General features: G+C 46.1%; 1 protein-coding gene across 1 annotated transcript in view; it reads right to left on the bottom strand.

Annotated features, from left to right (window-relative positions):
* LOC138663406 (oocyte zinc finger protein XlCOF22-like) overlaps positions 1-23,703 on the bottom strand; it is a 104,763-nt gene that overhangs the window by 65,184 nt on the left and 15,876 nt on the right. The gene's annotated exons all lie outside the window — the stretch shown is intronic.

Consider the following 23,703-nt stretch of genomic DNA (forward strand, 5'->3'; position numbering starts at 1 on the left):
CTCCTGTGTGGTGTAGTATATAGAGGATCTGTCAGCTCTCCTGTGTGGTGTAGTATATAGAGGATCTGTCAGCTCTCCCGTGTGGTGTAGTATATAGAGAATCTGTCAGCTCTCCTGTGTGGTGTAGTATATAGGGGATCTGTCAGCTCTCCTGCTTGCTGTAGTATATAGAGGATCTGTCAGCTCTCCTGTGTGGTGTAGTATATAGAGGATCTGTCCTGTGTGGTGTAGTATATAGAGGATCTGTCAGCTCTCCCGTGTGGTGCAGTATATAGAGGATCTGTCAGCTCTCCCGTGTGGTGTAGTATATAGAGGATCTGTCAGCTCTCCCGTGTGGTGTAGTATATAGAGGACCTGTCAGCTCTCCTGTGTGGTGTAGTATATAGGGGATCTGTCAGCTCTCATGTGTGGTGTAGTATATAGAGGATCTGTCAGCTCTCCCGTGTGGTGTAGTATATAGAGGACCTGTCAGCTCTCCTGTGTGGTGTAGTATATAGGGGATCTGTCAGCTCTCCTGTGTGGTGTAGTATATAGAGGATCTGTCAGCTCTCCCGTGTGGTGTAGTATATTGAGGCTCTGTCAGCTCTTCTATGTGGTGTAGCATATAGAGGATCTGTCAGCTCTCCCGTGTGGTGTAGTATATAGAGGATCTGTCAGCTCTCCCGTGTGGTGCAGTATATAGAGGATCTGTCAGCTCTCCTGTGTGGTGTAGTATATAGAGGATCTGTCAGCTCTCCCGTGTGGTGTAGTATATAGAGAATCTGTCAGCTCTCCTGTGTGGTGTAGTATATAGGGGATCTGTCAGCTCTCCTGCTTGCTGTAGTATATAGAGGATCTGTCAGCTCTCCTGTGTGGTGTAGTATATAGAGGATCTGTCCTGTGTGGTGTAGTATATAGAGGATCTGTCAGCTCTCCCGTTTGGTGTAGTATATAGAGAATCTGTCAGCTCTCCTGTGTGGTGTAGTATATAGGGGATCTGTCAGCTCTCCTGCTTGCTGTAGTATATAGAGGATCTGTCAGCTCTCCTGTGTGGTGTAGTATATAGAGGATCTGTCAGCTCTCCTGTGTGGTGTAGTATATAGAGGATCTGTCAGCTCTCCCGTGTGGTGTAGTATATAGAGAATCTGTCAGCTCTCCTGTGTGGTGTAGTATATAGGGGATCTGTCAGCTCTCCTGCTTGCTGTAGTATATAGAGGATCTGTCAGCTCTCCTGTGTGGTGTAGTATATAGAGGATCTGTCCTGTGTGGTGTAGTATATAGAGGATCTGTCAGCTCTCCCGTGTGGTGCAGTATATAGAGGATCTGTCAGCTCTCCCGTGTGGTGTAGTATATAGAGGATCTGTCAGCTCTCCCGTGTGGTGTAGTATATAGAGGACCTGTCAGCTCTCCTGTGTGGTGTAGTATATAGGGGATCTGTCAGCTCTCATGTGTGGTGTAGTATATAGAGGATCTGTCAGCTCTCCCGTGTGGTGTAGTATATTGAGGCTCTGTCAGCTCTTCTATGTGGTGTAGTATATAGAGGATCTGTCAGCTCTCCTGCGTGGTGTAGTATATAGGGGATCTGTCAGCTCTCCCGTGTGGTGTAGTATATAGAGGATCTGTCAGCTCTCCCGTGTGGTGTAGTATATAGAGGACCTGTCAGCTCTCCTGTGTGGTGTAGTATATAGGGGATCTGTCAGCTCTCCCGTGTGGTGTAGTATATTGAGGCTCTGTCAGCTCTTCTATGTGGTGTAGTATATAGAGGATCTGTCAGTTCTCCCGTGTGGTGTAGTATATAGAGGATCTGTCAGCTCTCCCGTGTGGTGCAATATATAGAGGATCTGTCAGCTCTCCTGTGCGGTGTAGTTTATAGATGATCTGTCAGCTCTCCTGTGTGGTGTGGTATATAGAGGATCTGTCAGCTCTCCTGTGTGGTGTAGTATATAGAGGATCTGTCAGCTCTCCCGTGTGGTGTAGTATATAGAGGATCTGTCAGCTCTCCTGTGTGGTGTAGTTTATAGAGGATCTGTCAGCTCTCCTGTGCAGTGTAGTATATAGAGGATCTGTCAGCTCTCCTGTGTGGTGAGGTATATAGAGGATCTGTCAGTTCTCCTGTGTGGTGTAGTTTATAGAGGATCTGTCAGCTCTCCTGTGTGGTGTGGTATATAGAGGATCTGTCAGTTCTGCTGTGTGGTGCAGTTTATGAAGGATCTGTCAGCTCTCCTGTGTGGTGTAGTATATAGAGTATCTGTCAGCTCTCCCGTGTGGTATAGTATATAGAGGATCTGTTAGCTCTCCTGTGTGGTGTAATATATAGAGGATCTGTCAGCTCTCCCGTGTGGTGTAGTATATAGAGGATCTGTCAGCTCTCCCGTGTGGTGTAGTATATAGAGGATCTGTCAGCTCTCCTGTGCGGTGTAGTATATAGAGGATCTGTCAACTCTCCTGTGTGGTGTAGTATATAGAGGATCTGTCAGCTCTCCTGTGTGGTGTGGGATATAGAGGATCTGTCAGCTCTCCTGTGTGGTGTAGTATATAGAGGATCTGTCAGCTCTCCTGTGTGGTGTAGTATATAAAGTATCTGACAGCTCTCGTGTGTGTGGTGTAGTATATAGAGGATCTGTCAGCTCTCCCGTGAGGTGTAGTATATAGAGGATCTGTCAGCTCTCTTGTGCAGTGTAGTATATAGAGGATCTGTCAGCTCTCCTGTGTGGTGTAGTATATAGAGGATCTGTCAGCTCTCCCGTGTGGTGCAATATATAGAGGATCTGTCAGGTCTCCTGTGTGGTGTAGTATATAGAGGATCTGTCAGCTCTCCTGTGTGGTGTAGTATATAGAGGATCTTTCAGCTCTCTTGTGTGGTGTAGTATATAGAGGATCTGTCAGCTCTCCTGTGCGGTGTAGTATATAGAGGATCTGTCAGCTCTCCTGTGTGGTGTGGTATATAGAGGATCTGTCAGCTCTCCTGTGTGGTGTAGTATATAGAGGATCTGTCAGCTCTCCTGTGTGGTGTAGTATATAGAGGATCTGTCAGTTCTCCTGTGTGGTGTAGTATATAGTGGATCTGTCAGCTCTACTGTGTGGTGTTGTATATAGAGGATCTGTCGGCTCTGCCATGTGGTGCAGTATATAGAGGATCTGTCAGCTCTTTTGTGTGGTGTAGTATATAGAGGATCTGTCAACTCTCCTGTGTGGTGTAGTATATAGAGGATCTGTCAGCTCTCCTGTGTGGTGTGGTATATAGAGGATCTGTCAGCTCTCCTGTGTGGTGTGGTATATAGAGAATCTGTCAGCTCTCCTGTGTGGTGTAGTATATAGGGGATCTGTCAGCTCTCCTGCTTGCTGTAGTATATAGAGGATCTGTCAGCTCTCCTGTGTGGTGAAGTATATAGAGGATCTGTCAGCTCTCCTGTGTGGTGTAGTATATAGAGGATCTGTCAGCTCTCCCGTGTGGTGTAGTATATAGAGAATCTGTCAGCTCTCCTGTGTGGTGTAGTATATAGGGGATCTGTCAGCTCTCCTGCTTGCTGTAGTATATAGAGGATCTGTCAGCTCTCCTGTGTGGTGTAGTATATAGAGGATCTGTCCTGTGTGGTGTAGTATATAGAGGATCTGTCAGCTCTCCCGTTTGGTGTAGTATATAGAGAATCTGTCAGCTCTCCTGTGTGGTGTAGTATATAGGGGATCTGTCAGCTCTCCTGCTTGCTGTAGTATATAGAGGATCTGTCAGCTCTCCTGTGTGGTGTAGTATATAGAGGATCTGTCAGCTCTCCTGTGTGGTGTAGTATATAGAGGATCTGTCAGCTCTCCCGTGTGGTGTAGTATATAGAGAATCTGTCAGCTCTCCTGTGTGGTGTAGTATATAGGGGATCTGTCAGCTCTCCTGCTTGCTGTAGTATATAGAGGATCTGTCAGCTCTCCTGTGTGGTGTAGTATATAGAGGATCTGTCCTGTGTGGTGTAGTATATAGAGGATCTGTCAGCTCTCCCGTGTGGTGCAGTATATAGAGGATCTGTCAGCTCTCCCGTGTGGTGTAGTATATAGAGGATCTGTCAGCTCTCCCGTGTGGTGTAGTATATAGAGGACCTGTCAGCTCTCCTGTGTGGTGTAGTATATAGGGGATCTGTCAGCTCTCATGTGTGGTGTAGTATATAGAGGATCTGTCAGCTCTCCCGTGTGGTGTAGTATATTGAGGCTCTGTCAGCTCTTCTATGTGGTGTAGTATATAGAGGATCTGTCAGCTCTCCCGTGTGGTGTAGTATATAGAGGATCTGTCAGCTCTCCCGTGTGGTGTAGTATATAGAGGACCTGTCAGCTCTCCTGTGTGGTGTAGTATATAGGGGATCTGTCAGCTCTCCTGTGTGGTGTAGTATATTGAGGCTCTGTCAGCTCTTCTATGTGGTGTAGTATATAGAGGATCTGTCAGTTCTCCCGTGTGGTGTAGTATATAGAGGATCTGTCAGCTCTCCCGTGTGGTGCAGTATATAGAGGATCTGTCAGCTCTCCTGTGTGGTGAGGTATATAGAGGATCTGTCAGTTCTCCTGTGTGGTGAGGTATATAGAGGATCTGTCAGTTCTCCTGTGTGGTGTAGTTTATAGAGGATCTGTCAGCTCTCCTGTGTGGTGTGGTATATAGAGGATCTGTCAGTTCTGCTGTGTGGTGCAGTTTATGAAGGATCTGTCAGCTCTCCTGTGTGGTGTAGTATATAGAGTATCTGTCAGCTCTCCCGTGTGGTATAGTATATAGAGGATCTGTTAGCTCTCCTGTGTGGTGTAATATATAGAGGATCTGTCAGCTCTCCCGTGTGGTGTAGTATATAGAGGATCTGTCAGCTCTCCCGTGTGGTGTAGTATATAGAGGATCTGTCAGCTCTCCTGTGCGGTGTAGTATATAGAGGATCTGTGAACTCTCCTGTGTGGTGTAGTATATAGAGGATCTGTCAGCTCTCCTGTGTGGTGTGGGATATAGAGGATCTGTCAGCTCTCCTGTGTGGTGTAGTATATAGAGGATCTGTCAGCTCTCCTGTGTGGTGTAGTATATAAAGTATCTGACAGCTCTCGTGTGTGTGGTGTAGTATATAGAGGATCTGTCAGCTCTCCCGTGAGGTGTAGTATATAGAGGATCTGTCAGCTCTCTTGTGCAGTGTAGTATATAGAGGATCTGTCAGCTCTCCTGTGTGGTGTAGTATATAGAGGATCTGTCAGCTCTCCCGTGTGGTGCAATATATAGAGGATCTGTCAGCTCTCCTGTGTGGTGTAGTATATAGAGGATCTGTCAGCTCTCCTGTGTGGTGTAGTATATAGAGGATCTTTCAGCTCTCTTGTGTGGTGTAGTATATAGAGGATCTGTCAGCTCTCCTGTGCGGTGTAGTATATAGAGGATCTGTCAGCTCTCCTGTGTGGTGTGGTATATAGAGGATCTGTCAGCTCTCCTGTGTGGTGTAGTATATAGAGGATCTGTCAGCTCTCCTGTGTGGTGTAGTATATAGAGGATCTGTCAGTTCTCCTGTGTGGTGTAGTATATAGTGGATCTGTCAGCTCTACTGTGTGGTGTTGTATATAGAGGATCTGTCGGCTCTGCCATGTGGTGCAGTATATAGAGGATCTGTCAGCTCTCCCGTGTGGTGTAGTATATAGAGGATCTGTCTGCTCTCCTGTGTGGTGTAGTATATAGAGGATCTGTCAGCTCTCCTGTGTGGTGTAGTATATAGAGGATCTGTCAGCTCTCCTGTGTGGTGTAGTATATAGAGGATCTGTCAGCTCTCCCGTGTGGTGTAGTATATAGAGGATCTGTCAGCTCTCCTGTGTGGTGTAGTATATAGAGGATCTGTCAGCTCTCCTGTGCAGTGTAGTATATAGAGGATCTGTCAGCTCTCCTGTGTGGTGAGGTATATAGAGGATCTGTCAGTTCTCCTGTGTGGTGTAGTTTATAGAGGATCTGTCAGCTCTCCTGTGTGGTGTGGTATATAGAGGATCTGTCAGTTCTCCTGTGTGGTGTAGTTTATGAAGGATCTGTCAGCTCTGCTGTGTGGTGTAGCATATAGAGTATCTGTCAGCTCTCCTGTGTGGTGTAGTATATAGAGGATCTGTCAGCTCTCCCATGTGGTGCAGTATATAGAGGATCTGTCAGCTCTTTTGTGTGGTGTAGTATATAGAGGATCTGTCAGCTCTCCTGTGTGGTGTGGTATATAGAGGATCTGTCAGCTCTCCTGTGTGGTGTGGTATATGGAGTATCTGACAGCTCTCGTGTGTGTGGTGTAGTATATAGAGGATCTGTCAGCTCTCCCGTGAGGTGTAGTATATAGAGGATCTGTCAGCTCTCCTGTGCGGTGTAGTATATAGAGGATCTGTCAGCTCTCCCGTGTGGTGCAGTATATAGAGGATCTGTCAGCTCTCTTGTGCGGTGTAGTATATAGAGGATCTGTCAGCTCTCCTGTGTGGTGTAGTATATAGAGGATCTGTCAGCTCTCCCGTGTGGTGCAATATATAGAGGATCTGTCAGCTCTCCTGTGTGGTGTAGTATATAGAGGATCTGTCAGCTCTCCTGTGTGGTGTAGTATATAGAGGATCTTTCAGCTCTCCTGTGTGGTGTAGTATATAGAGGATCTGTCAGCTCTCCTGTGCGGTGTAGTATATAGAGGATCTGTCAGCTCTCCTGTGTGGTGTGGTATATAGAGGATCTGTCAGCTCTCCTGTGTGGTGTAGAGTTGTGGATTCTGTTGTCGGGCTCCCTCCTGTGGTCGTGAGTGGTACTTCGGCGAGTTCTGTCTATGGGCTCCCTCTGGTGGCTATGAGTGAAGCTGCTGCTTCTGAGGTTCCTTACACAGGTGACGTGGGTTGTCCTTTGGTTGGCTGCTCTATTTAACTCCTCTCAGATCGTTACTCCATGCCAGCTGTCAATGTTTTTGCATTGGTTCAGTTCGCTCCTGGATCTCTCTGGTGACCTGCCTTCTTCTGCAGAAGCTAAGTTCCTGATAGTCATTATTTGTTCACTGTTTTCTTGTCCAGCTTGTTTTCATGATTTTGTCTTGCTAGCTGGAAGCTCTGGGATGCAGAGTGGTCCCTCCGCACCGTGAGTCGGTGCGGAGGTCTTTTTTGCACACTCTGCGTGGTCTTTTGTAGGTTTTTGTGCTGATCGCAAAGTTACCTTTCCTATCCTCTGTCTATTTAGTAAGTCTGGCCTCCCTTTGCTGAAACCTGTTTCATCTCTGCGTTTGTGACTTTCATCTTTACTCACAGTCAATATATCTGGGGGGCTTCCTTTACCTTTGGGGAGTTTCTCTGAGGCAAGGTAGGCTTTATTTTCTATCTCTAGGGCTAGATAGTTCTTAGGCTGTGACGAGGCGCCTAGGTCTGGTCAGGAGCGCTCCACGGCTATTTTTAGTGTGTGTGATAGGATTAGGGCTTGCGGTCAGCAGAGCTCCCACATCCCAGAGCTTGTCCTGTATGAGGTTTAACTATCAGGTCATTCCGGGTGCTCCTAACCACCAGGTCATAACAGTACAGCTGGCCCAAAGTATTAATGCATCTCAATAGAGGGATAAGAGAAGTTCTGAGACCATTTTTTTTTCTTTGCACTGTGTTTTGTCTTTCTTTTCCCCTAGACCTTTGGGTGGTTCAGGACACAGGTGTAGACATGGACATTCAAGGTCTGTCCTCTTGTGTGGATCATCTCACTGAAAGGGTACAAAACATTCAAGATTTTGTGGTTCAGAATCCTATGTTAGAGCCTAGAATTCCTATTCCTGACTTATTTTCTGGGGATAGATCTAGGTTCTTGAATTTCAAAAATAATTGTAAACTGTTTCTAGCTTTGAAACCCCGCTCCTCTGGTGACCCCGTTCAACAAGTAAAAATCATTATTTCTTTGTTGCGTGGTGACCCTCAAGACTGGGCATTTTCCCTTGCGCCAGGAGATCCTGCATTGCGTGATGTTGATGCGTATTTTCTGGCGCTTGGATTGCTTTATGATGAACCTAATTCAGTGGATCAGGCAGAGAAAATCTTGCTGGCTTTGTGTCAGGGTCCGGATGAAGCGGAGGTGTTCTGTCAAAAGTTTAGAAAGTGGTCTGTGCTTACTCAGTGGAATGAATGTGCCCTGGCGGCAATTTTCAGAAAGGGTCTTTCTGAAGCCCTTAAGGATGTCATGGTGGGATTTCCCACGCCTGCTGGTCTGAATGAGTCTATGTCCTTGGCCATTCAGATCGATCGGCGCTTGCGTGAGCGCAAAGCTGTGCACCATTTGGCGGTATTCTCTGAGCATAAGCCTGAGCCTATGCAATGTGATAGGACTTTGACCAGAGCTGAACGGCAAGAACACAGACGTCGGAATGGGCTGTGTTTTTACTGTGGTGAATCCACTCATGCTATCTCCGATTGTCCTAAGGGCACTAAGCGGTTCGCTAGGTCTGCCACCATTGGTACGGTACAGTCGAAATTTCTTTTGTCCGTTACTCTGATTTGCTCTCTGTCGTCCTATTCTGTAATGGCATTTGTGGATTCAGGCGCTGCCCTGAATTTGATGGACTTGGAGTTTGCCAGGCGCTGTGGTTTTTTTCTTGGAGCCCTTGCAGTATCCTATTCCATTGAGAGGAATTGATGCTACGCCTTTGGCCAAGAATAAGCCTCAGTACTGGACTCAATTGACCATGTGCATGGCTCCTGCACATCAGGAGGATATTCGCTTTTTGGTGTTGCATAATCTGCATAATCTGCATGTGGTCGTTTTGGGGTTGCCATGGCTACAGGTCCATAATCCAGTGTTGGATTGGAAATCTATGTCTGTGTCCAGTTGGGGTTGTCAGGGGGTACATGGTGATGTTCCATTGCTCTCAATTTCACCTTCCACTCCTTCTGAAGTCCCTGAGTTTTTATCAGATTACCGGGATGTATTTGAAGAGCCAAAATCTGGTGCCCTACCTCCTCATAGGGATTGCGACTGTGCTATTGATTTGATTCCTGTTTATCAAACAGGAGAAAAAGAGGAGCATACAATCTAGGTATTATTTAATAAACATATATCTTTATTTGAATACAAAAAGGTAAAATACAACAACGGTTCCATATAAAGTGCAATCCAGTCAAGCACCGGGGGGGGGGGGGGGGAACCATGCCCTGCAAATCCCATGCTGCATATAACGGTGGTAATCAAGGGGCAAAAAGAGAACCCCGTATGAACAAGTACTGGGAAGTCTCAACACACATATCTGAAACGATATTATGGCAGATAGTAATACTAAGCGAAGAATAATATATAGTGCGTAGTAAGGTAGCAAGCACTGTGGCTAAGCCTATCTACAGGCATATATGACAGCCCGTGGCACTTTGCCATAGGTAATGTGTATAGCGCATAGTATACCATAAAATGACAGGTACTGTGGTCAAGCTCACCTACAAGGGATGCAGAGGAAGGGTCCCGCCGGAAAAGAAAAGCGCCCCGACGCGCGTTTCACGGCTCCTAAGCGCCGCTTTCTCAAGGGGATGCTTGTCCGCCGGTGCAGGACCTGCTAATAACCCCCCCTGACCCCGGTCACGTGTGCCGTAATGGCCAATCCGCGCGGCCGTAGCGGCGCATGCGCGCTGCGGAGAGCGGGTCCGGAGCGGGGGCAGGGCGTCAGGCCAAGGGCGCAGGCGCCGGGAAAAGACCCGGCGACCGCGCACAAGGCACCAAGACGCCCCGCCCACACACCAGAGCCGCTCACAAGCAGCGCGATGCGCACAGCCGACTAGATAAGATGGTGAAGGGTGAATGTAACCCATGAGTATCAATGGGAGACATATGCAAAGCGACATATAGCGGCACATGAGGCACAAGGACCCGCATAAAGAGGTACTCACAGTGGATATATGTATCAAGACAAGGATAATATATAACAACATCCTGAACACAGACATACATAATATACATAAAAATACTAAATGCAGGTGTGTGCCAATATATATTGTCCATAATGTCTTCAGAATTGCCAGGTGATGAACGCTGTACAGTCTCACGCAAATAGTCAACGGATGGCGAGAATTTATATAGAGCATTCACTCCACACGAGCCAGGATCAGAAGAGAGCCACATGCAAAAGATATTACTATGGAAAAAATAACATGAAGTTAAAATCAGAATATTACAATAAAAGAAAAATAAAAACAAAGCAAAAATCCGGAGGGACAACAAAAAGGGAACTCAACAGAGACTCATATAAAGCTACGCTATAGATAGGGGGCGAAACTCAGGGACTCATTGAGGCCCCTGGGCGTAAGGGTGTCAAGCAGAACTATCCATTTCGACTCGATTTGTGCGAGTCGTTTTTTATAGTCACCACCTCTAATGCCAAGATGAAGGGCATCGATCCCTCTGACAGAAAGTAATTTGGCATTACAATTGTGGTGCTGCCGAAAATGGCGTGGAATTGTTTTCAAGTCCACCAGAGTGGGCGCTGTCCTGGCCGCGCCAATGTCCCGCACATGCTCACGTATCCGAACCCTAAGTTCACGAGTGGTGAGCCCAATATATATTTTTGGGCATGGACAAGTCGCATAATAAATTACATTGGTGGTATTACAAGTTATGCGATGTCTGATTTGAAATGTTTTCTTACCATCACTCGAAACAAAGTCAGAGCAGCGGAGGACATTGGCGCAGGCAAGACAACGCCCACACGGAACACAACCTGGACGGGGACCACCTGTACCAAAAACATTAGATGGAGATGGGATATAATGACTCCTCACTAATATGTCATTTAAGCTCTTACACCTTTTAGGGGTCATTAAAGGAAAATTCCCCAGGGCAGCACGCAGGGAGGGCTCAGTATGTAACACAGGCCAATGTTTGGCAAAAATAGAACGCATGTTCTCCCACTCGTGATTATAGGTGGAAATGTATCTTATTGGTCCGCCCTTGTTTTCCTGCCGACGTCTGAAGACATTATGGACAATATATATTGGCACACACCTGCATTTAGTATTTTTATGTATATTATGTATGTCTGTGTTCAGGATGTTGTTATATATTATCCTTGTCTTGATACATATATCCACTGTGAGTACCTCTTTATGCGGGTCCTTGTGCCTCATGTGCCGCTATATGTCGCTTTGCATATGTCTCCCATTGATACTCATGGGTTACATTCACCCTTCACCATCTTATCTAGGCGGCTGTGCGCATCGCGCTGCTTGTGAGCGGCTCTGGTGTGTGGGCGGGGCGTCTTGGTGCCTTGTGCGCCTGCGCCCTTGGCCTGACGCCCTGCCCCCGCTCCGGACCCGCTCTCCGCAGCGCGCATGCGCCGCTACGGCCGCGCGGATTGGCCATTACGGCACACGTGACCGGGGTCAGGGGGGGTTATTAGCAGGTCCTGCACCGGCGGACAAGCATCCCCTTGAGAAAGCGGCGCTTAGGAGCCGCGAAACGCGCGTCGGGGCGCTTTTCTTTTCCGGCGGGACCCTTCCTCTGCATCCCTTGTAGGTGAGCTTGACCACAGTACCTGTCATTTTATGGTATACTATGCGCTATACACATTACCTATGGCAAAGTGCCACGGGCTGTCATATATGCCTGTAGATAGGCTTAGCCACAGTGCTTGCTACCTTACTACGCACTATATATTATTCTTCGCTTAGTATTACTATCTGCCATAATATCGTTTCAGATATATGTGTGTTGAGACTTCCCAGTACTTGTTCATACGGGGTTCTCTTTTTGCCCCTTGATTACCACCGTTATATGCAGCATGGGATTTGCAGGGGATGGTTCCCCCCCCCCCCCCCGTGCTTGACTGGATTGCACTTTATATGGAACCGTTGTTGTATTTTACCTTTTTGTATTCAAATAAAGATATATGTTTATTAAATAATACCTAGATTGTATGCTCCTCTTTTTCTCCTGTTTGATAAATATGCCTATTATGGAGCTTGTGTGACTGATCCGGGGACACTTTATGGTTGTGTAGTGTGACCCGGACCAGCACTATGATATTGGGATCTCTGATAATCTGATTTGATTCCTGGTAGTAAGTTTCCTAAGGGCCGTCTGTTTAATTTATCTGTGCCAGAGCACGCTGCTATGCGGAGTTATGTAAAGGAATCCTTGGAGAAGGGTCATATTCGCCCGTCGTCGTCACCATTGGGAGCAGGGTTCTTTTTTGTGGCCAAGAAGGATGGTTCTTTGAGACCTTGTATTGATTACCGCCTTCTTAAAAAGATCACAGTCAAATTTCAGTATCCTTTACCGCTGCTGTCTGATTTATTTGCTCGGATTAAGGGGGCTAGTTGGTTCACCAAGATAGATCTTCGTGGTGCGTATAATCTTGTGCGAATTAAACAGGGCGATGAATGGAAGACGGCATTTAATACGCCCGAGGGCCATTTTGAGTACCTGGTTATGCCATTCGGGCTTTCTAATGCTCCATCTGTGATTCAGTCCTTTATGCATGACATCTTCCGAGAGTACCTGGATAGATTCATGATTGTATATTTGGATGACATTTTGGTCTTTTCGGATGATTGGGAGTCTCATGTGAAGCAGGTCAGAATGGTGTTCCAGGTCGTTCGTGCGAATTCCTTGTTTGTGAAGGGGTCAAAGTGTCTCTTTGGAGTTCAGAAGGTTTCATTTTTGGGTTTCATTTTTTCCCCTTCTACTATCGAGATGGACCCTGTTAAAGTTCAGGCCATTTACGATTGGACTCAGCCGACATTTGTGAAGAGCTTGAAGAAGTTCCTGGGCTTTGCTAATTTTTATCGTCGCTTCATCACTAACTTTTCCAGTGTTGCTAAGCCGTTGACTGATTTGACCAAGAAAGGTGCTGATGTGGTCAATTGGTCCTCTGCGGCTGTAGAGGCTTTTCAGGAGTTGAAGCGTCGTTTTGCTTCTGCCCCTGTGTTGTGCCAGCCAGATGTTTTGCTTCCTTTTCAGGTGGAGGTTGATGCTTCTGAAATTGTAGCAAGGGCTGTTTTGTCGCAAAGAAGTTCTGATGGCTCGGTGATGAAACCCTGTGCCTTCTTTTCTAGAAAATTCTCACCTGCTGAGCGCAATTATGATGTGGGCAATCGGGAGTTGTTGGCCATGATGTGGGCATTCGAGGAGTGGCGACATTGGCTTGAAGGAGCTAAATATCGCATGGTGATCTTGACGGATCACAAGAATTTAACTTATCTCGAGTCTGCCAAACGGTTGAACCCTAGACAGGCTCGATGGTCGCTCTTTTTCTCCCGTTTTGATTTTGTGGTTTCATACCTTCCGGGATCTAAGAATGTGAAGGCTGACGCCCTGTCAAGGAGTTTTGTGCCTGACTCTCCGGGTGTTCCGGAGCCGGCGGGTATTCTTAAAGAAAGGGTAATTTTGTCTGCCATTTCCCCTGATTTGCGGCGTGTGCTGCAAAAGTTTCAGGCTGATAGACCTGACCGTTGTCCTACGGAGAAACTGTTTGTCTCTGATAGATGGACTAGTAGAGTTATCTCGGAGATTCATTGTTCAGTATTGGCTGGTCATCCTGGAATCTTTGGTACCAGAGATTTGGTGGCTAGATCCTTTTGGTGGCCTTCTTTGTCACGGGATGTGCGTTCTTTTGTGCAGTCCTGTGGGATTTGTGCTCAGGCTAAGCCCTGCTGTTCTCGTGCCAGTGGGTTGCTTTTGCCCTTGCCGATCCCGAAGAGGCCCTGGACGCATATTTCCATGGATTTTATTTCTGATCTCCCTGTTTCTCAAAAGAGGTCGGTCATTTGGGTGGTTTGTGATCGCTTCTCTAAGATGGTCCATTTGGTACCCTTATCTAAACTGCCTTCCTCCTCTGATTTGGTGCCATTGTTTTTTCCAGCTTGTGGTTCGTTTACATGGCATTCCGGAGAACATCGTTTCGGACAGAGGTTCTCAGTTTTTTCGAGGTTTTGGCGATCCTTTTGTGCTAGGATGGGCATTGATTTGTCTTTTTCCTCGGCTTTCCATCCTCAGACAAATGGCCAAACCGAACGAACTAATCAGACGTTGGAAACATATCTGAGATGCTTTGTTTCTGCTGATCAGGATGATTGGGCGTCCTTTTTGCCGTTGGCTGAGTTTGCCCTTAATAATCGGGCCAGCTCAGCTACTTTGGTTTCGCCGTTTTTCTGCAATTCTGGTTTCCATCCTCGTTTCTCTTCAGGGCAGGTTGAGTCTTCGGACTGTCCTGGTGTAGATACTGTGGTGAATAGGTTGCAGCAGATTTGGACTCGTGGTGGACAATTTGACATTGTCCCAGGATAAGGCTCAACGTTTCGCTAACCGCCGGCGCTGTGTGGGTCCCCGACTTCGTGTTGGGGATTTAGTTTGGTTGTCGTCTCGTTATGTTCCTATGAAGGTTTCCTCTCCTAAGTTTGGTGCCATTGTTTTTCCAGCATGTGGTTCGTTTGCATGGCATTCCAGAGAACATCGTCTCGGACAGAGGTTCCCAGTTTGTTTCGAGGTTTTGGCGGTCCTTTTGCGCTAAGATGGGCATTGATTTGTCTTTTTATTCGGCTTTCCATCCTCAGACTAATGGCCAAACCGAACGAACTAATCAGACTTTGGAGTTCTGTAGAAGGACGTAGATCTGGGGATTTATTATGATGGAATATAGGCTGAACTGGATGGACAAATGTCTTTTTTCGGCCTTACTAACTATGTTACTATGACATATCTGAGATGCTTTGTTTCTGCTGATCAGGATGATTGGGTGTCTTTCTTGCCTTTGGCTGAGTTCGCCCTTAATAATCGGGCCAGCTCGGCTACTTTAGTTTCTCCGTTTTTCTGTAACTCTGGTTTCCATCCTCGTTTCTCTTCAGGGCAGGTTGAGTCTTCGGACTGTCCTGGTGTGGATGCGGTGGTGGACAGGTTGCAGCAGATTTGGACTCATGTGGTGGACAATTTGACATTGTCCCAGGAGAAGGCTCAACGTTTCGCTAACCGCCGGCGTTGTGTTGGTCCCCGACTTCGTGTTGGGGATTTGGTTTGGTTGTCATCTCGTCATGTTCCTATGAAGGTTTCCTCTCCTAAGTTTAAGCCTCGTTTCATTGGACCATATAAGATTTCTGAAGTTCTTAATCCTGTGTCATTTCGTTTGGATCTTCCAGCTTCTTTTGCCATCCATAATGTGTTCCATAGGTCGTTGTTGCGGAGATACGTGGCGCCTATGGTTCCCTCCGTTGATCCTCCTGCCCCGGTGTTGGTCGAGGGGGAGTTGGAGTATGTGGTGGAGAAGATTTTGGATTCTCGTGTTTCGAGACGGAAACTCCAGTACCTGGTCAAGTGGAAGGGTTATGGTCAGGAAGATAATTCATGGGTTTTTGCCTCTGATGTTCATGCTGCCGATCTTGCCTTTCATTTGGCTCATCCTGATCGGCCTGGGGGCTCTGGTGAGGGTTCGGTGACCCCTCCTCAAGGCGGGGGTACTGTTTTGGATTCTGTTGTCGGGCTCCCTCCTGTGGTCGTGAGTGGTACTTCGGCGAGTTCTGTCTATGGGCTCCCTCTGGTGGCTATGAGAGAAGCTGCTGCTTCTGAGGTTCCTTACACAGGTGACGTGGGTTGTCCTTTGGTTGGCTGCTCTATTTAACTCCTCTCAGATCGTTACTCCATGCCAGCTGTCAATGTTTTTGCATTGGTTCAGTTCGCTCCTGGATCTCTCTGGTGACCTGCCTTCTCCTGCAGAAGCTAAGTTCCTGATAGTCATTATTTGTTCACTGTTTTCTTGTCCAGCTTGTTTTCATGATTTTGTCTTGCTAGCTGGAAGCTCTGGGATGCAGAGTGGTCCCTGTCTATTTAGTAAGTCTGGCCTCCCTTTGCTGAAACCTGTTTCATCTCTGCGTTTGTGACTTTCATCTTTACTCACAGTGAATATATGTGGGGGGCTTCCTTTACCTTTGGGGAGTTTCTCTGAGGCAAGGTAGGCTTTATTTTCTATCTCTAGGGCTAGATAGTTCGTAGGCTGTGACGAGGCGCCTAGGTCTGGTCAGGAGCGCTCCACGGCTATTTTTAGTGTGTGATAGGATTAGGGCTTGCGGTCAGCAGAGCTCCCACATCCCAGAGCTTGTCCTGTATGAGGTTTAACTATCAGGTCATTCCGGGTGCTCCTAACCACCAGGTCATAACAGTGTAGTATATAGAGGATTTGTCGGCTCTCCCGTGTGGTGTAGTATATAGAGGATCTGTCAGCTCTCCTGTGTGGTGTAGTATATAGAGGATCTGTCAGCTCTCCTGAGTGGTGTAGTATATAGAGGATCTGTCGGCTCTCCTGTGTGGTGTAGTATATAGACGATCTGTCAGCTCTCCTGTGTGGTGTAGTATATAGAGGATCTGTCAGCTCTCCTGTATGGTGTAGTATATAGAGGATCTGTCGGCAATCCTGTGTGGTGTAGTATGTAGAGGATCTGTCGGCTCTCCCTTGTGGTGTAGTATATAGAGGATCTGTCGGCTCTCCTGTGTGGTGTAATATATAGGGGATCTGTCAGCTCTCCTGTTTGCTGTAGTATATAGAGGATCTGTCAGCTCTCCTGTGTGGTGTAGTATATAGAGGATCTGTCAGTTCTCCTGCGTGGTGTAGTATATAGAGGATCTGTCAGCTCTCCTGTGTGGTGTAGTATATAGAGGATCTGTCGGCTCTCCCATGTGGTGCAGTATATAGAGGATCTGTCAGTTCTCCTGTGTGGTGTAGTATATAGAGGATCTGTCAGTTCTCCTGTGTGGTGTAGTATATAGAGGATCTGTCAGTTCTCCTGTGTGGTGTAGTATATAGAGGATCTGTCAGCTCTCCCGTGTGGTGTAGTATATAGAGGATCTGTCTGCTCTTCTATGTGGTGTAGTATATAGAGGATCTGTCAGCTCTCCCATGTGGTGTAGTATATAGAGAATCTGTCAGATCTCCTGTGTGGTGTAGTATATAAAGGATCTGTCAGCTCTCCTGTGTGGTGTAGTATATAGAGGATCTGTCAGCTCTCCTGTTTGCTTTAGTATATAGATTAGCTGACAGCTCTCGTGTGTGGTGTGGTTTATAGGATCTATCCTGTGTGGTATTTTTAAACTGCATGGTGGGCCCCAAGAATGATTTTCTCTGGTGGGCCCTAGGTACTCCAGTCCGACGCTGGATGTACCTTAACATATTTCCCAGCAAAATCCGTTTTGGTTTTCTTTTAATGCGTTTTTTGTGGCACCGGGAAAAATGTCATGAATCTCAGAAAAAAATTGTTTAAAGCTGTGAACTAGGAGTCAGGAATGCTTCCAGGGGCGATCCCCATGAGGTTCCTTTGTCATTTCAGCAGTGTTTCCATCATTTTCAGACCTTAAAGGACCCCCGGGGGAAATCTCGGTAAAAATAGTCAGGTTTCCTATAGACTTACATTGGGCTCGTTGCTCGGGTCGAATACCCGAGTATTCCAATTTACTCAACCCGAGCAACGAGCACCCGAGCATTTTAGTGCTCGCTCATCACTAATAATATGCCGTCAGTAAATAGAATGGCAAGGGAATGTATAATGGGTGCTGGGCCTAATATGTATGGAGATAAACACGAAAAAGGACACATTATACATATAGAGGGGGGAGTGGTGAAGAAAGTGTTTCCTCTATGAGCAACCTATTAATGTGTGTGAATATTAGCGGTGAGCTGTAAAGTGTTACAGTGTGGAGAAACACTTAAGAAAAATGAAAATATGGTGGGGTGGCTTGAGATCTGGCTATGTAGGAGGCAGAAGGTCTGAGCTCCCTCCTTGACATCTTAAAAGCGACTCACAAAGCCTACAAGAATATTATCTAACTGACTCTTCCTGATCCAGAACAGTTTCTCATCGTGCCTGGACCATTTTGATACCAAAATCGGGGTTTTTGGACAAAAAAAAAAATCAGAAGACACAGCGTTTAAAATCCAAGGACAACAGTGGTGCAGGAAAGGCGGAGGGGTCCTCTCTTTCATCATTTAATCTGTGTGGAGTGCTTCTGCACCATAGTGCCAGTGTTACCCACACAGAGGACACACAAGACGGACTTCCCCAGCATCAAGGGACCCACAGCAACCTCCTAAGGTGAGGCACAACGGGGATCTCACTCGATGACCGCGGCGGGCCTGCCACGCCCCGGGCTGTGCTTACCGCGCAGTGCAGAAAGTAGATCCGGCCCCGTCCAGGCGCCATCTTGCAACAGACCCAGGCTCAGACGTGACACAGACGAGACTGCAGAGTCTGCCGGGGAGCCTCTTGTGAGGAGCCCTGTGGTCAGTGACTGATCCGGTGTTGCCCACCGTGACCTATCAAGGAGCGGTGCAAAGAATCCGGCAGCAGGAATAACCGAGGGATGGAGTAGGGAAGGCCCCAAGCATAGCAGAATACAGGGGGACTCGTGGCTGATCAGTGCTGACAGGGAGGATACGCCTAAAAACCAATAGGCTTGCATTTCCTCCTATAAGATTCACACAACACTCTGTTTGGGATGACAGTCAGATAATCACTGAAGCAATTTAACCTATATACCGGAGGCAACAGTACTGTATTGAGTGCCAGGGTTAAAGACCCGAGATATAACTAAAGGTACCGTCACATTTAGCGACGCTGCAGCGATATAGACAACGATGCCTTTCGCTGCAGCGTCGCTGTTTAGTCGTTGTGTGGTCGCTGGAGAGCTGTCACACAGACAGCTCTCCAGCGACCAACGATGCCGAAGTCCCCGGGTAACCAGGGTAAACATCGGGTTACTAAGCGCAGGGCCGCGCTTAGTAACCCGATATTTACCCTGGTTACCATTGTAAAAGTAAAAAAAAAAAACAGTACATACTCACATTCCTGTCACGTCCCCCAGCGTCAGCTTCCCTGCACTGTGTAAGCGCCGGCCGTAAAGCAGAGCGGTGACGTCACCGCTGTGCTCTGCTTTACGGCCGGCTGGCGCTCACAGTCAGTGCAGGAAGCTGAAGGCGAGGGATGTGACAGACACCGGAATGTAAGTATGTAGTGTTTTTTTTTTACATTTACAATGGTAACCAGGGTAAACATCGGGTTACTAAGCGCGGCCCTGCGCTTAGTAACCCGATATTTACCCTGGTTACCAGTGAACACATCGCTGGATCGGCGTCACACACGCCGATTCAGCGATGTCAGCGGGTGATCCAGGGACGAAATAAAGTTCTGGACTTTCAGCTCCGACCAGCGATGTCACAGCAGGATCCTGATCGCTGCTGCGTGTCAAACACAACGATATCGCTATCCAGGATGCTGCAACGTCACGGATCGCTATCGTTATCGTTCAAAAGTTGCTGAGTGTGACGGTACCTTAACTCTGCGAGTCCTAATATATATTATAAATAAACCAGAGCAGATACTCTACTTTGTCTATATTGCCTTAACCTTGCAGTCTACTTAAGGGCATATTCATTATAAATCTTATCCTGTGGCACCACATGGCTTGAGGAGTAAAATCTACCTGGCATTGTACTACACGAGAGTTCGACCCTCTTACACCTGAGAGCCTTATAAATAAGATATATAAGCCTGTATCAATGAGAAGATTGGTTGTCTGTCTTCACACAACATATCTCCTTAGTGGCAAACAACCATCTACATCATCGCAACCTCTCTATCTACTTAAAGGGATCACTCACCTGACTTACTTGCCTACCTACCACCTTTGCCAATACTGTATGGTCATAGTGTACCCATTTGTCTATTTGTCAACTTTAATTCTATTGCAAGTTTATTGAAATCTCATTTGTATTATTCTATATTGCAGGTTAAAAATTTTACATATATACTTTGAACTGTACTACCATATACAGCTCTCGTGAAAATTACTGGTTGACGGCTTGTTGGGGGCAGTGGACTTAAAATGGAGCCAGCTGGAGGGAAGTTCAAAAACAAATCTCAAAAAAACAGACAGACCTCCCTGGGAGCGCTCTCAAAATCATATGAGGACTTCCCAAACCTATTAAGTCCTATTAAATCTAGGTCTCCTGTTATGAACAGGTAATTCAGAACCACAATGGGTCTAGTGGTTAAGAGCACACAAGGTGACCTGACAGTTACCAATAACAAGGACGAGCTCTGAGACGTGAGAACTCTGCTGACCGCAATCCCTAATCCTATCCAACCACACCAGAGGTAGCCGTGGATTGCGCCTAACGCTCCCTATGCAACTCGGCACAGCCTGAGAAACTATCTAGCCCTGAAGATAGAAAAATAAGCCTACCTTGCCTCAGAGAAATTCCCCAAAGGAAAAGGCAGCCCCCCACATATAATGACTGTGAGTTAAGATGAAAATACAAACACAGAGATGAAATAGATTTTAGCAAAGTGAGGCCCGACTGACTGAATAGACCGAAGATAGGAAAGATTACTTTGCGGTCAACACAAAACCCTACAAACAACCACGCAGAGGGGCAAAAAGACCCTCCGCACCGACTAACGGTACGGAGGTACCCCCTCTGCGTCCCAGAGCTTCCAGCAAGCAAGAAAAACCAATAGCGCAAGCTGGACAGAAAAAATAGCAACAAAAGTAACACCAGCAAAACTTAGCTTATGCAGGAAAGACAGGCCACAGGAACGATCCAGGAGAGAGCAAGATCTACACTAGAACATTGACTCTAGGCCAAGAGCAAAGCACTAGGTGGAGTTAAATAGAGCAACACCTAACGACTTCACCACATCACCTGAGGAAGGAAACTTAGAAGCCGCAGTACCACTCACATCCACCAACGGAAGCTCATAGACAGAATCAGCCGAAGTACCACTTGTGACCACAGGAGGGAGCTCGACCACAGAATTCACAACAGTCTCCACTAAAAGGAAATGAATCAAAACCTTCATATCCAAAACAATCATATATCCTGACATATAATAAGACAATAAAAGGAGGGGTTGGCCCAAAAAAACAACAACTAAAACAAGTCCCAGCTCACTTTCTTTCAAAAGTGACACTAAAGAAGACACCAAACCACTGATGCCATCTGTGATACCTACAGAGGAAATGGACACCTCTAAATCGTATAAATGAAAGGGTCTTACTGATCAAGAGAATAAAGCTAACCCTTCTACAGATGAAACACATAGCCTTTCAGAAGATTACTCACCTAACAAAGACTTTAATAAAATTGAACAAGTTATGAAATTTCCTTTACACTTATTAGCTTTAATATTTAACACTAGAACTACTGATGGAGTCATTTTGACTCCTTTCGTTTTTTATTTCTCTTCTGTGACTACATTGTTCAGAATTCCGGCTTGAAACTCGGTGACTTTTCCTCAAATATGATGTGAAAAAAGATTTTGTGAGAATAAATAATTTTGGTAAAAAATTTGCGCGTTTTTTTCAAAATTTACCAAGAACTACTGAAGGGAGTCATTTTGACTCCCTACTATATTTTGAGGTCCTTTTGTCACTAAATGTTGCTATAAAGTTTTGTGAATAATTTTTTCACTCTGTCTTATTTACCCTGATGTTCATATAGATGTAGTTCAATTTACATGTCAACTTTTCACATTTTCCTTGTGTTTTACCTGCTTGTATTACTGTGTAATGCTGAACAAAATAGCTTGTTTACTCTAGGCTCTTATCTTATGCTAATGAAGGGTGGTGTTTTTCTAAGGTCCTAGCAGGAGACAGTATTCTGGATAGTAACTTTACTTTCAGTTCAGCTGAAGAGACAAAGAGAACAGACGCAGACATATGAGCTCTGAAGACTCATACAGGTATGAATTGTTATGAAATAGTTTAGCTGTCTGTCAACTGATTCAGCCCACCTACTTTTGAAGGTGGCAGAACAGTTATTATTTCTTTTAGTTTTCATTTCATTTCTATTTTTCAGCAGGGAACTATATAGAATTATGGAATTTGTGAGGAATATGGAGAGAAGACGTTTGATAAAGCCTCAGGATATTCTGGCTACTTTGCAATCCATACCGGAGGATGAATCGGAATCCGAATTGCAGGAACATGTATTTGATTCTGACAGTGATGAAGATTTCATTCCTCAGAACATATCAAGTGAATCTGAAGACTCAGAAGGAACAAATCCAGAAGGTAAGTAGTTATGTGTATTTATTTGTTCTTCCACACACTGAGTTAGGGCCTGTGCACACTAGCAGAATTCTGGCTGAATAGCCATCTGGATATTCTTGCCGCAATACAGGCCGTACCTGCCCGCTCATGCCTGAAGCTCCGCTCCGAACCCCGGGCTGGAGCCGCTGTCAGGGACAGAGCAGCGCTTGCTTACGCGCGAGCACGGCTCCGTCCCAGACAGCGGCTCCAGCCCGGGGTTCGGAGCGGAGCTTCAGGTATGAAACTCCGCTCTGTACCTGAGCGGGCAGGTACGGGCCGGATTGTGGTGAGAATATCCGGTCGGATATTCCGCCGCTAATCCAGCCAGTGTGCACGGACCCTTACAAAACAAAAATTCTAAATATTCATCAACTTTTTTCCAGATATTCCAAGCACATCAACTGGGGATCGGGCTCATGCAGTTATGTTGCTTCGTGACCATCCTCCTGGTCGTGGACAGAAATAATCAGCAAAACGTCCCAGAAATGAAAGAACAACAGATAACGATGGCGGCGAAGGTAATGCAACAACAAACACCAGAGAAGGCGAATCTGAAGGAATACTAGTTTCAGCGGATGGTATTCAATGGAAACCTGTTGAAATTGGACAACACTTGCCTGGTAGGCGTGACAGCCAAAATATTCTTCGAGAAGCACCTGGCCCTACAGGATACGCCAGAAGAAATATCATTATCGATAGTCCTTTGAGCGCATGGCATTTATTTTTTGATTCATATATATTGACACATATAAAGAACTGTACGCTTGCAGAAACAATAATTTACAGTTTACTCTATCTGATGAGGAGCTAGATGCATTCATTGCGATATTCTATGCTCGTGGAATATCTGGCACGAACCGTCACTCGATTAGCAGTATTTGGTGTAATGACTGGGGAATACCGTTTTGCAAAGCGACAATGTCTAGGGACCGCTTTGTTGAAATTATGAGGTTTCTCAGATTTGATGAGAAATCTACTCGATCGGAGAGACTGCAAACGGACAAGTTTGCTCTATTTTCTACTGTGGGGGACAGGTTTATTGAAAATTGTATTGCGTGTTACAAACCTGGCCCATACATAACGGTGGATGAGCAACTTTTCCCAAGCAAAACTAGGTGTCCATTCACGCAGTACATGCCTTCCAAACCAGATAAATATGGCCACAAATATTGGCTAGCTGTTGATAAGGAGAGCAAATATCTGGCAAATGGCTTCCCTTATCTAGGCAAAGATGACACACGCCGTGCTGAGGACCGTTTAGCTGACCATGTGGTAATGAAGTTATTGGACCCGTTTTTGAAAAAAGGTCGCAATGTTACAACCGATAATTATTTTACTTCATTAAAATTAGCTAAACAGCTAAAAAGCAAAGGAACAACCATCATGGGAACACTGAATAAGATAAGGCGAGAAGTGCCTAAAGAAATAAAATCCATGAAAGAGGAATTGTACAACACTAAAGTGTTTAGAAATGAAGACAATTTTACACTTACAGTATATCAAGGAAAGCCCAACAAAAATGTTGTCATTTTGAGTTCCGTCCATCCAGATGTTGTTGTTGCGTCTGATTCCGCTAAAAAAACTCCAGAAACGGTAAAGTTTTACAATGAAACAAAATATGGAGTAGATGTAGTGGATCAGATGGCACGAAAATATACCACACGAACATCCACAAGGAGATGGCCTGTTCATGCATTTGAAAATGCCTTAGA

This window comes from Ranitomeya imitator, chromosome 2 (genome assembly GCF_032444005.1).
Source record: "Ranitomeya imitator isolate aRanImi1 chromosome 2, aRanImi1.pri, whole genome shotgun sequence".
In the NCBI taxonomy this organism is placed as follows: domain Eukaryota; kingdom Metazoa; phylum Chordata; class Amphibia; order Anura; family Dendrobatidae; genus Ranitomeya; species Ranitomeya imitator.